Raw genomic sequence first — 14,887 nt, 5'->3', positions numbered from 1 at the left:
TAATACATTAAGCGTGGGAGATCTGACTGACACCTGTCTGCAACACAAGGAGTTATATGGTGTGACTGTACATGCACATGAAGATACACAAACTCACACATTCACACATTCTCACACACACACACACACACACACACACACACACACACACACACACACACACACACACTCACACTCACACTTCCATACAAACACACACACACACACACACACACACACACACACACACACACACACACACACACACACACAAATCCTCATGTGCAGAAGACACACACACACACACACACACACACACACTTGCTTGTAGTTTTAATGGAAGCGACTTTAATAGTTAATGAGCACTACTCCCTGTCACAGCAGACCTGTCATAGTGTCAGCGCATGTGTGAGTCCTGAACTGGAAGAGAGAGAACTTGTAATGTTATGAAATAGTCTATTGAGACAGTTTGGACTTGGAAATATGTGGGGGGATGCACACACAAACACACACAGAGAGAGAGAGAGAGAGAGAGAGAGAGAGAGAGAGAGTAGATTGGACACACACTTATTGTGGAGAAACTACTGTATGATAGTCACAGACGGCCAGTTTGTGGTGAGAGCCATTAGGGCATGTCCACATCCATGAGTGTTGCAGCTGGACAAAGTGAATCCATTACAGTTTAATAAGAATTTACTGACATGATCCTTGTACACAAGCAGAGTGAAAACGACACAGAAAAAAAAAATGGGAGATGGGGGGGGGCAGAGATAATGGAATAAAGGTGGACCATGACATAATACCTCCACCATAGCATCAACAGTTCAGCTCAGTCAGGAGCACTCTAACCGGGTACACTTCTGCTCACTGAAACCTCCTGGCCCTTCCTGCAGCCAGGGAAACAGTAAGGGTCTCACTTTAAATAGTGTTCTGACATCATATGTATTTGATACACAATTAATTAGTCAGTAACAAAATAACAGCTGATGAAAAACATGTGTGCATGTGTGACTGAGCTGGAAGATGACCTGAGATGAGCAGTCATCTGACTACCGAGTCTGACAGACATGACCTTCCTGAACAGCTGCTGTGGCTCATTTTTCAAACCACAGTGACCTGTCCACTTCTCTCTCTCTCTCTGATGAGGCTTTGACCTGCCAATCTGCCCTCTGCTGGTGGCTAGAGGACACGACGTCCCCAGACAGGACTACCTACATGAGACAAAGACCATCTGATAAAGTCATCTTTTTTCCCCCCAGGATTTAAATCCCAACAAATGTGCATAATCCGAACTGAGTGTCTGTGAACTTCCTTGACCCCAGTCCGTATTGTCTGAGTGAAGTTATTAAATAATGCCTCTTTGGAATAATATGAAGGATTCCTCCGCTGCCCTTTGTGACTGGCGTGCTCTCCAGCCTGTTTACCCACTAAATCAGGCGCTCTGCACATTAGAGACACCAACCCTTTATCAGGGGAGGGAGCGAGAGGCGGAAAAGCTGCTCAATTCCTCGACACGGAGGCAAACGACATCACCCACTCCTTCATTACACAGGACCCTATTAAGATATCACCCAGGGCATCGCCTCAGCGTGTGTGTGTGTGTGTGTGTGTGTGTGTGTGTGTGTGTTTGTGTGTGTTTGTGTGTCGCATTGTGCAGAGTCTCGTCGGGTGGCAGCAAAGCATGAAAGGGTTTAATTGAAAACTAGCTGCCGTGCGAGGTGAAACGAGCCATAACAACGCCGCCACTGCTCACAGCGTCCCTGCACACTGGTGATTCGTCTGGCGAGCGGGCGGCTCAAGACCTGCCCTGAGCTTTTCATGCAGACAAATTCATGCCTCAGAAAAAAATGAGTGTGTGTGTTCAAGGGTGTTGATAGGGGAGTCCGTGTCTCAGTGTGTGTTTGTGCCTGGTTGAGACAGAGGTCGCACTTTAGTGTCTGATATTTATTTGCATGTTCAAGTGTATGTGTCCAGGGATGTGTCACAGAGAGACAGAGAGAGAGAGAGAGAGAGAGAGAGAGAGAGAGATTTGGGGGTAGTGTAAAAGAGCAAGTGAGCTATGACTGTGTGAATGTGCGACTGAGTAATACATTTACATAAAGAGAGGTGTTTCTGTAAAGGTCTTCACAGACAATGTCATCTTCCTGAAAACAAATGTGTTGTCATCTCCCAAATTCATGCAATCAGATCATCTCAAGGGAGAGAGAGGAGGTGGAGGCAAGACATGATGGCTGTTATATCAACAGAGGAGAGAGTAGGTTGTTAGCTGTCAACTAGAGGCGACGGCTTATATTTTTAGATTGGGAAGGAAAAGTTACAAAGAGACTGTGAAATGAAGGAGTCCCATTTTTCACCAGGAGTTTGTGAGAGCGGGGAGACAGCGAAATCACACAGGGTCGACCGAGGAGACAATTTGCAGCTTGTGCGCCTTGTGTGTTAGGCCTCATGTGAACCTGCACTGTCTGACTTCCTGTCTCTCTCTCTATTTCAGTCTCTCTCTCTCTCTCTCTCACACACACACACACACGCACATGCACACACACACACACACACACACACACACACACACACACACACGCACGCACACACACACACACACACACACACACACACACACACACACACACACTCTTCCTTTCATCTTTCCTCCCCAGTTGTACTCCCCAGTGATGTCATTAACTGAGGCTCCAGAGGTGAGGTTACCATAGGAACGCTGATTGTGAGGAGAGGGATTTGGAGAGAGCCGACGCTTAGCTGCTCTCACTCTCCTCTGCCCGGTGGCTTGGCTCGCCGCGGACGGCCGGCCCCTTTGTCTGGCCGTGTGTGTGTTGTATGGTGGGTGGAGGAGTAGGAGGAGTGTGTGTGTGTGTGTGTGTGTGGGGGGGGGGGGGGGGGGGGGGGTGTAGAGGTGGACGCATGGCAGCACCGTCTCGTCTTGTCTCTATGTTTTTAATGAACTACATTGCCAGCCACACTCGCCTGTTGCTAGGCAGGGAGAAGGCAGCAGAAGGTGTGTGGGTTGCCCAGTGGAGTCACTGCTGATATGCACACACGCACACACACAGACATGCACGCACACACGCATGCACGCACGCACGCACACACACACACACACATGCACACACACTCACACACACACACACATTCACAGGCATCTACACAAATATACAAACACAGAGAGAAAGAGAGAGAGAGAGAGAGAGAGAGAGTCTTGTCCATCTGCTATCTAAACTCCACAGCTGTGCCCCTCTGCTCTGTGTCAGTGTCGGTGTGGAAATCATTGGCCTGTACACTACTGCTTCAGATGGACACAGCACTGAGCACCTGTACACCAGCGGCACAACCCAAATGTGCTGGATGGCAAGTGTGCTGGACCTCACACATTCATTTGACTGGGATCCTCTCATTGTGCCTGCCAGCCTATCTTTCACTCTTTCTTCATCTTTCTTTCCACCCTTTCCTCATGTCTTTCATTCAATCACTCTTATCTCCTCCGATCGGCTCTTCTGTTAACACACACATCACAGCTCGTCCAACATCTGCCCACATCTCATCCATCCTTCAGCGGCGAGCGCCGAGCCGCAGCGCGGGGACAGGCGGCACAATGACCCCCATTACGATAATCCATCCCGCGGCCCCTCCGCCGCAAATCACACCCAACGGGCTTTATTAATAATGGGAGAGCGCCGGCTCTAAAAACAGCCCGCTCCTCGACAGAGATGGAGCGGTCACTAACTCATCTCCCGTCAGGCCCTGGAGGACCCCGTCTCTGCCATGCGCTCCCCGCTACGCTTGCCGTTGTTTGGCTCCTCTACTTACGCTAGCCACCCGCGGAAGTCCGGCGAAGACGAGCACCCAGGGGCCCACTGCTGCTGCCCTCGCTGTCCCACAGGGGACTGGCCATGCTGGGCTATCTGTCACCGCTGTTCGGTGTACTGCTGTGGATGTATCAGAGTAATTGCCAACCTGATGCAAGGCTGGAGTGTGGAGCGTAAGCGTGATTGTGTGCAGGAACTCTTTTGTTCGGGCGCCGGAGAGATTTTTAATTTGTCACTGACTCATGGCTGCCTCTGACCAGCTGAAGCTTTTCACAATAACGAATAACTACATTGTGCTGCTGTGAGACCAATAGTTTGTATGTATGTATGTGTGTGTGTGTGTGTGTGTGTGTATGTGTGTGTGTTTGTGAGGGCTTACAGTCAGGCAGAGCTGCTGGGTGGGAGGTGATGTGTGCTTGTGTTTGACTGCTGCCGTCAGTTGGCACAGCTGGCAATGCTACAGGTTTTGACATCAGCACCACAGGCCAGGCTAACAGGATACGGAGTGGCAGAGGTACACTTTCACCATTGTCTCTCTCATTCTCTCATTCTCTCTCTTTCCTCTGTCAATCTCTCAATCTCTCTCTTTGTGTACTGTGACCCCCCCTCTCATTGTTCCAGCAAAGAGAATATTTAAGGTCAAAATCTTTTCATTAATTTATGCCTCTCTCTCAATCAACTGATTCGTGATTCCTTGGGACATGGAATGGTTAAGAAATTGACATTTCAGTATTCAGTAAAATTTGCTCAATACAAACACAATGTTACAATGTTTCATAATGTTTCTTCTGTATAACCGTGTTTGGCTGTTCTATTCACCTACCTACTTTGTCCATAGATTTCCCTCAGTGCCTTTAAAATGGCTGCCTGTGTGCTCTGTGGGTGCTGTTTTTTAAAACCAATCTTTTAAATCTGTAGCTGCTGCTTTCATAAACAACTCATTTGAAGTTATTAAAGATTTTCTGCACTGATCTGGAGGTCATGGATTGGAGCGATCTGTCTTTTCACGGTTCTGCTATAATGGCTGAGCTGTGACAACGGAGTCACTGCGGTTTTATACATCCCTAAAAGAATCTCTAAAGAGGCAAGCAATTAGTGGGATGACTAGGAGAGGATTTTACTCCCCAGGGACAGCTAGCTTTAACAAAGTACTCCACTTTCTCAATACTGTTCCCTGAGATACAACCATATGTATCATCATACAAATACTGTACTATGTATTATACTCTGAATCACTCATAATCTTTAGTATAGTGTAGTTTTTCTCTTCGGCTTTCATCTCTACATAATATCTACAATATTATATCAACATATATCAATATTGTTTCCCTGTTCTGTTAGAACACTCGCGTGTGCACACACACACAATCAATCAATCATAGCAGTCTTGCCTTTTATAGCTCTAAGGTGAAGGGTTACTTGACCGAAGAAGACCTCTACCCGTATAATGGTGCCCAATAGGGAGTTGGAACATGTGTGTGTGTGTGTGTGTGTGTGTTTGTGTGTGGGGCAGGGGTGCGGGGGGGGGGGGTGCAGGGATGTGTGTGTGTGTATGTGTGTGTTGGGGTGTGCAGTGTGTGCACTGGTGTGTATGTGTGTGTGTGTGTGTGTGTGTGTGTGTGTGTGTGTGTGTGTCTCACAGAAATCAGCATTTCAGCTTTTCCACTCAGTCTCCACTCTACATTATTTATCTGTGGAGGAGAGCCATGCTAACTTTTTTTTGCCACTTCCCCCACTTTAGCTGTTTGTTTCAGAGTTCCAGTGCTCAAGCTAGACTCCACCTCAGCTCTCCCTGGCCTTTGGCTCTCCCACACCAACACAAGAGATCCTGAGGGAGAGAACATGGTGGAGAAGTGTTAATTTACAGTTCATTCTTTGTGTAAACATTAAACTCATCTAGGTAAACAGGAAATACACAACAAATAATCAATCAATCAATCAATCAATCAATCAATCAGTTAACCGATGAATCATTGAATTAATGAATCACTCGCATTAAGATCAAACAAATAAATCACAAGAACTTGCTCTGAAAACCAAATCATGATGTTCAGGTTGCTTCTTTTCCTACCTCTCCACCCAACTGTCAAACACACACACACACACGCACCCATGCGTGCACGTACACACACACACACACACACACACACACAGAGGGGACTCCTGTAAGACTCCTTTCTGAATGGGAGGTCATGAAAGATGCATTGTTGAGGCATTGGATTTTAACTTCATGCAATTTTGATGAAAGACCCCCCCCCCCCCCCCCCCCCTTCCTCTTATCTCTTCACTCTTTGCATTCTGATCCACCTCAATGATTCCACATTGTTTTGTAACACATTAAATTGGGGCTGTAAGGGTCAGGATGCTTAGCATCTGCCATGATGTAATTAGGACTTGTAATATCATTCTGGATTGCATTTGCCTTCCCTGGTGGCCACAACTGAACATGTCACAAGGCAATGTCACCAGTAAGTGACATGCTATTTGAAATGAAAAGTCAGTCCTGGACTTCCTGTCAGGGGACAGACGAGTCTATGTCATTACTGAACATCTATACTGTAATTGGCCATCTGTAATGGATGGCAGCAACTTTTCTCCAAGAGCACAGCTGTCTCTTCAAATGTCACAGTAACTCTTTCTCCTTCTCTCTCTCCCTCTCTCTCTTCCTACCTCCTTCTCTTTCTCTGCCTTTCTGCCAGCTGTGATGTAACCCTCTTCCTCCAGTTTCCAGCACCCGTAAGCTGCTTCTCCTCCAGCTTCATGTGAAGTTGACTTGATATGCACAAGAGCACATGGGTAGGAGTACTGCTGCCACGGCATGTTTTTCTGACTGTTTATGTTCTCTCCCTTTCTGCATACCCCCTCCTCTCTCTTGTGTGTGTAAAGTAGCACAGTTATTTATTCATTAGCCTTGCTCCCTCTCAGCTCTGGTTATGCACACACAGCCAGACGTAGCACAGGGGAGTGGGGAGACTCTTACAAGCAATGGAGGGACGGAGAGGAAGGGAGAGGAACGGGTACTCGGCAGGATGAGAGAGAAAAGCAGATATCATGAGACGGAATTAGTGTAGAGACCTCTCCACACACACACACACACACACACACAAATCAGTCTTTTCTAAAGTGTACTTACCTATGTCCTCATGTGTATTCTCCCTGTGATGAATTGGTTAGAGGCTGCTATTCAAAATGGACCGTCAATGCAACACTTGTAAAAAGCTGATGATCCAGTCAACCTGCATTATCTTACTGTTGGCCAACACTGAGCAGCGTAAATGACTGAATTAACAAATGAATAAACAAACGAATGAATGAATGAATAACTAAATGAATGAATGATGGAGTGAGTGAGTGGTCTCCACAGCACACCAGCATCATAGGCTTCCCCCCGCCAGCACCCTCTCTGCTTAATGCCTTAATGGGACCCCCGCGGGGTGCCTCTCAGGACCCCCGGGGAGCCGCGAGTGTGTCTCTCTCTAGGCACAAAGGCGGGGCAGCGGGGTGGCTATGGACTTTGGAGGGGGGTGGTCCTTTATGTGGAGCGAGCTGGTGTGACAGCAGGCGGCCGGGCCTCATGATGATTGCCCGCCCCGGGAGGTCCGGCATTGTGGCGCGGAGATGGAGGGGCTCACCTTCACAACGGCCCCTGCTGAGGCACAGCGGGGGTCCCGCGCGCTGCCCACTCCAGCCACCACACCGGCAGTCACTCACACCACGGCACACGGCCGACGTGCGCTCACTCTCAGAGATGCATTCACATGCAGATGTACATAGACCAAGGTAAACACACATGTGCATAGACCAAGGTAAACACACATGTGCACACACTCTTATGGGAACACAGACTTCTACCTTGTAACCCCTCATCACCCCTTACTTGATAACTGAGCATTTAAAGTTACACTTAGTGGCTATTTATAGTCCTCCAGGACAACCTGGCAGCTTTGTGCTGTCTGCAATTCCAATGGATAATTGTCCATTAGTAGCCTTGGTGTAAATATTATACTATATTCATAAATATTATACTAAATATTCATATGGACAACTCTCATTCAGTTGACTTCTTGTCCCCACTTAACTCATTTAATCTCACACATGTTCACAGTCCTCCTACTCACAAAGCTGGTCCTTGGACCTTGATTTAATTCTGCTACGTAATTGTACTACAGGAAATTGTATGACTAATCTATCACATGTCTGATCACTACTTGATTAGATTGTACTGGAAAGTCCAGCTGTTCCTCCTCCTATAGTTTCATTTTGCCGTAATGTCAAGCCTCTCATGTTGCCCCCTGTGTGGCATCTGCTTCTCCTACTCTGAGTTCATACTTGTCATTGGAAGTTAATGGTGCTCCAGACACTGCTCTACACTGCATCTCGTCTGATCACCGCATGTCCCCTTTCCACACGACCTACTCGTTCTAAACCCCGTCACCCATGGCTCACTAACACCATCTGTAAAGTATGACAGGAACTTAGAGCTGCTGAGAGACAATGGTGTAATTCTAGACAATGTAAATATCATTGTAAGTCCCTTTGGACAAAAGTGTCTGCCAAGAACCATAAACATAAACCTACTTGCAAGCACAAATACTTAACTGTCAAGTTCTGAGCACTTTCAACCCTTACAATATGGCTCTCATCCACTTACTGATAACAGATAGGCACTCAACAAATCAAAAAATTCATGCATATGCATGTCAATTTCAAAGTGAAACAAGTGCTCCCTGTAACAACTACCTGCTCAAATCCACAAATCAAGGACTTTAGAATTCAAATATATGATAATGCAGATCATCATATTTTCACACAAAAATGAAACATGTGTTAAACTAACACTATGCAATGATTATACTTTTAAAAAGCTTTAAATGACTTCTTATAATAATGTAAACACTGTCATGCTATCACACACCACAAATTATAGTTTTGCTACTACTATGGCTGTTAGTGCTAGTTGCTGACAATTGCCATTACAGCTATCATGGCACAGCTAAACTGGCTTGCAGCGTCTTGTGTTATCACACATGCTTGCTCTTTGCAGCAATGTTGGCTTGGCAACTTTTGGTCTGTTTGCTAATATTGCTAAGCTATACTGAAATGTTAGCAAAGTTGTTGTCTTCTTGGCTAGATGGATGAACTACTGGAGCATTGAGGTTCCCCTAAAGGTACAGTATGTATTCATATTGTGCACATTGTAGGCTATACAGTATGTATGACATACAGTGGACCTTCTTATGTGTTTGATGTCCAAAATAAATGTCAGTGGCAAATGCCAGCAGACTTGTGTCTCATATATGCATGCATATAGCATGTAGCGTTGACAGTGACTGAATATCAGTGGTGTTGCTATTGTATTCTCCTGAAGATTTTGTGAGAGTCTTCCAGAGAAAGTTAATCGGATTAATCAGAACACAATCATGTAGGGGTTGACCTTTCCAAATGGTTAAAGGCTCTCTTCATGTAGATAACTTCAGTGTGCTTTCCAAATTGTTAAAGGTTCTCTTCATGTGGGTAACTTCAGTGTGCTTTGCATTGTGCTCTCACAAGGATTCTGCAGTCATTTGTTCTTGGTCTTTATTGCTGCATTCTCTTGGTGATCGATGAACCCTCTCCTCACAGTAATGTTGCTTGGTGCATTCCGGCCACATAGTAGCTGTGAGAGGGTTGTTCTGAACATGCGGCTGAAACCCAATGGGCTGTGAAGCTGAGGGGGAATCACTGAAGCCTCGCTAATTTGCTGCCCTTCCCTCGTTTCCCTGATCTGAGCTCCCCCCTGTCCCATCACCTCTCCTCCACCTCCAGAACACCCCCCGACACACATTGGTTTGGCCTTGTCCTTGAACTGGGGCGCTATGGGCATTGATCATGATGCTGAGCCATGACTTTAATGGGCAGGAGGAGGCCTTGTTCATGTGTTTATCAATACTGAGTTGACCTCCCTCTTTGAGCCACTGGCTGTCCAGGACAGGATGCTGCATTAGCATGAGCGGAGGGGGGTGAGGGGAAAAGACACACAGGTTTTCATTTCAGTGTGTGCACAAACCGTGTGTGTAGTATGTACTCGCTCCCTCTCCCTCTCTGTCCCTTCCCGTCTCTCTCTGTGTGTTTTTGTGTGTGTGTGTGTGTGTGTGTGTTGAGAGTGGAACAGATGGAGCAGTAAAACATTATTGTGATGATCCTGGCCTTAGGGCTCATTCCCCTCAGTGCAGAGGCTGTGTGGGTACAGAGCCCTTTCATGTTGGCATGAATGATGCTGCAGTCCTGGGTCTGTTTCAGCTCTTTAAGTCACTCCGGAACACAAAGGGGACTCGGTGTCTATTGGAGCCTCCCCGCTGTGAAGAGGAATGCAAGCTACAGCTACAGCACATTAAGAGGACTTAAAATCTGAGAAAACATGGTGCAGCTTTATGTTTGTGCATGTTGGAATCATATCATTGTTCATGTGGTTTTTCCTCCACTTTAAATCTTTCTTCTTCTTTAAATCCATAAGTCTCTAGTGAATTTTGTTTTCTGTTTGATGACTGCTTCATATAGGGAATAGGCCAAAGAATGATGCTAGTCAATCAGCTCTGTTGATGCAAATGTTCTCAGGTCTTAAGATGGAGGCTTTTGTTTGTATTTATCCTAGTGTCGAAGTATCAAGAAAGACTTGTGGTATGAACCATGGAACCCTATGAGCCATTGCGGTATGAACCATGGTATTTCTTAAAGAGGTAGTTGACAAGAAGCACTTTGATTATCATCTTCAATTTATTTGTGTAATTCACTCAAAACTATCATTTTCTTTTTCTGTGATGAACTGCAAATTCAGAGGATGCTGTCATGTACTTAATTTAGGTTTTGCGATCTGTTGTATAGACCCTTTCAACAATAAAAACAAAAACAATGCTTGAACATTCTATTTGGTTCCCAATCTACTTCCTCTGCATTAAAGGTCCAGTATGTAGGAAATAATGGAAAATAAACTGTAACCATTCCAAAAATGATCACCATATGTTGTCAGAGAGTAAGGAAACACGATGAATTGAAGTAATGGCTTATTTGACAACATTACTCTAACCCGTAAAACCCCGTAAAACCCATGAAAAAAATGAGTTACGGGGCGGAATGTCTTGGAATTTTCGTTTATGTTTTGAACGATTCATTCTAGAATAGCGTATTAATAATGGGCTAGCGCGTCCTCCTATTTGGGTTGCCAAATTAGCAAAGTCCAACTGTCAACAGCTGTCAGTTGTAGTCATGAACGCCTACGAGAGGCAGGCAAATTTCCAAAATTTAAACAAGAAACAAATTAAGTGGACATCGGAGGAGCTTCCTGAGATGGTGACGTCTTCGTCAAACGAAGAATATCAAGTCTGACGCAGAGCTGGCCATATTTCTCCACAACAGGTAGCCTAGGCTAAACTTCATCTGCATCGCTAATTTCAGATAAATATGTTACGTTGGTTAGAGAGGTATTTTTTGTTTTCACTGTTTCCGTAATGTGTAGCTGGGTCATGGTTGGAGAAACGTTAAAGCAGCTGCAGGGCAACTAACGTTAGCTAAGTCTTAATTACATCTGGCAACCCAGAAGAGGCTCGCTTTTGGTAGTCTTGAGAACGTTCACCAGTGTTTTGATTTTGGCCTGCAGAACGTTCGGTAACAATCCTACAAATCGCACCTTTAAGATAACATATGGAATGTTAAAACGGAAGCCTTGTGGGGCCAACTATGATGCTGATAATGGAACTCTCTTGAAAGGGTCTATAGGAGATATTATCTTTTAGAGTTCATAGAGACATGCAGATTGTACAACTTCAGAGTACAATTTGTGCATGTGTTAGAAGTCTTAAAACGGTTGCATAAGTGTGACATTTTTGAAAGCCGCCATATTCAAAGGGCCTCAGACTGAGGATGAAATACAGAGGAAGAAATGAAGGATGAAATGAGGATGAAATACGGATGAAATATGGAGGACGAAATGAAATCGCTAATTCAAGTCACGGCTCTCCGTTATCTGCTGAGCACCTCATCTTTTCCCTCCGCGTCTGGGATTGCGATGCCATAGGTACACGCGAGCAGTCGCAAATCGACTGATATCTCTAAGCTCAATCTTGTTTTCCTTCTCTCCTCCAGACTCTTGTTCTCTTCCTTATTCTTCTCTTCTCCTCTGCTCTCTTCTCTTCCTGACAGGGTGGGTCACGGCTGAGTGGCCCCGATACCCATTCTCCTTATAAACACTGACACCTGCATCAGCAACCTCGCCGTGTGAACATGGGGCTTGTGCATCCAGGGCCAAATAGAAATGAGTCTGTTTCAGCTGTTTCAAAAGCCAAGGTGTTCACAAGACTATCAATATCCATGCCTCTTCCTAGAGATCACATTGATTTATTTAACAGTGCCTGACTTGAGGTGAATTGAGATCGCCAGAAAAAACGAGAGTGTGCTGGTCCTTATTTAATCACCTGTGTTCTGGTTAAAGACACTTTCTGGCCTTACATGCGTCGTGATAAAGAAAGTCTCATGTTACCATGGCACATTGTACACACTCACATGGCCACATACAGATGACGGACAGCTCTTCTGATGAGACCATCTCCATTCTCGGCTCTTTCATCAGGTGTTTGTAATGATAGTGTCAGTGTTTTATCTTTAGTCAGATTCACCACGACATGTTTCCTTCTTAACTCGTTTGCACTGACACCACATGACTTGAAGCAGTTGAGGAAAAGAAAACAACTGAAAGATTAGCGCTGAACGCAAAGTGTTCTGTGATAGTCTGTTGAGCTGAGGTCTGAACGCTCTGCATCTCTCTGTGACGCTCATTAAAACATTCAGACGAGCCAAACACAAGACACGTTTATGGAGGAGAGGGGAACATTTCCCCTGGAGACCGTCAGAGGGCTTGTGGTAGCAGAGCGGCTCGGTGTGTGCTCCTCTGATGTGGAGGTGGTGGAGCAGGAGCTGCCTGCATGTAGAGCCTCTGGAGGAAGCCCTGCTCCTGGTCCTGCTCCTGTTTGTGTTCCTGGAAAGCTTAAGTATATCCATCTGGTGCTGCTGCAGTGAGCCATTCTGTTTGTGTAAGACATGCATGTACACTCTCTCTCTGTCTCTCTCTCTGTCTGTTTAATACACACAGACACACATGTGCATGCAATCACGCGCACACACACACACACACACACACAAACACAAGATAGATAGATAGATAGATAGATAGATAGATACTTTATTGATCCCCAGGGGAAATTCAAACAAACAAACACACACACACAGACGCTTACACACAAATACACAAATTGGTTGTGCTTTGTAGGTTTGCGGGTGCCATGGCAACTGGTACTCACCGTGCCATCCAGGACGCCTACGCTCCCCATCACCCCCCTGCTCGCTGCCCCTTGGCACTGCCAAGCGCTGGGCACCGCTATTCATTTTACCCACCCTGAAGAGTTGTCCTCCGGGGCCAGATCACTGATGGCAGACAGCCACTGACCAACTCCTCTTTCTCTGATCTGACTTTCACTTTGTGTGTGTTTTTATCACACATATAAACACACGCACACACACAAAAACGCTAACACACGTAGATATGCACACTTTTGTGTACCAAGCAGTGGAGAGACCTGAGCATCTTTAGCAGTGGCAGCTTGCCACTGGTGGGTGGCTTGAAATATCAGCTCTGGTGTTGTGCTTGAAACATGTAATCATTCCCTGCAACAACCGCTCATCCCAAATCACATGCACTGAATAAGACTGTTCATATTTCCAAAGTAAATGTTACGTTGTGCATGTTAACAAATCATACACACACACTTACACATACATCCATATCCACACCTTCCTATAGACACATTACTTTCACAGAATCATGAAGCTCTTTGCTATTTCCTGACCTTGTAGCCTCTGGGCGAGCCTATGGCAGCAGACATCTTTAAGTGGGAACAGATACACGGTCGCACACCCCGCTGAGAGCTCACTCTCCCGCCGCACCTCAATAACGCTGAGGCACTCTGTGGCTGCCTCCTCCTGGAGTGACTCATATTGATTATTGGTGGTCCAGCTGTTTGTGAGAATGGGGCTTAAGGGGCGCTCTGCTCCTGAGCCCTCACAGCCAGCGCTAAATGAAATGCACTTAGAGACCCAGCACTCCACCCAAGACAACAATTGTCAAGCTCAGAAATGAGACCGGCAGGACGTCTGCTCACTCTCTCTCCTCTCTATCTCTCTATCACTCTATCGCTCTCTCTGTATGTCTGTCCATCTGTTGGAGTGGTGCCTTGAGTGTCCTAGTCTGTCGAGCCAGCTGCTTCACCACCCTGTCTCCAAACTCGTTGCTCTGGTAACTCGCTGCGCCCTTGGATTGCAATCATCCATTCTCACCCCCCACGTTCATCTCCACTATGGATGTAACGGTATGAAATTTTAACCTCATGGTTATAGTGACCAAAATTATCACGGTTTTCGTTATTATCGCGGTATTTTTAAAAATGTCAAAAGTTAACTGGGGACGCTGGAACTCGCTTTTCACCTGGGGGTGCTCATAGTTGTTACTGAGTAGATGTGATCTCTTAATTCTGGTGCATTTTAAGGTGGCCTATTGCTACTGGAGAAGGACATATTTTCATTCACACTTTTCTTCACTCTTTACAAAACCCAAATCAGAGATTGATGCGCTGGAGTATTTTCCTCCAGCCGTACAATCTGCACATTAAACATATCAGAGGCAGAGAGAATGTGATTGCGGACGCGCTGTCAAGCGCTCCTGTCCTCTAGTGTATGTCTATGTAATTTGTTCTAACGTCTGTGCCGTCTCCTGTGTTGTAGGCCTACTGTCTTTAAATGTTTCAGGTACCGGAACATTAGAGGCAGTGTGAGTCAAGGAGCCGCTGGTGAGGTCGTGGGTTTTAAAAATGGTTTGTGAATGACATAGAAAAATACTGATATTGACTTTAAAACCCGAATGTGACTTTCATATGGATTTTGAATAAATTAATTATGTGACCATTATATTATTGGGGATGGCGCTAGCGTTAATGGTGATGGGTTTTTGATAATTAGGCCTAACTGTATTGATTTTGGTGATGGTTGCGCTGGTGAACTAGGCTAAT

Source organism: Alosa sapidissima, chromosome 20, assembly GCF_018492685.1.
Source record: "Alosa sapidissima isolate fAloSap1 chromosome 20, fAloSap1.pri, whole genome shotgun sequence".
NCBI classification, from domain to species: Eukaryota; Metazoa; Chordata; class Actinopteri; order Clupeiformes; family Clupeidae; genus Alosa; species Alosa sapidissima.
This window is presented reverse-complemented; position numbering follows the sequence as displayed.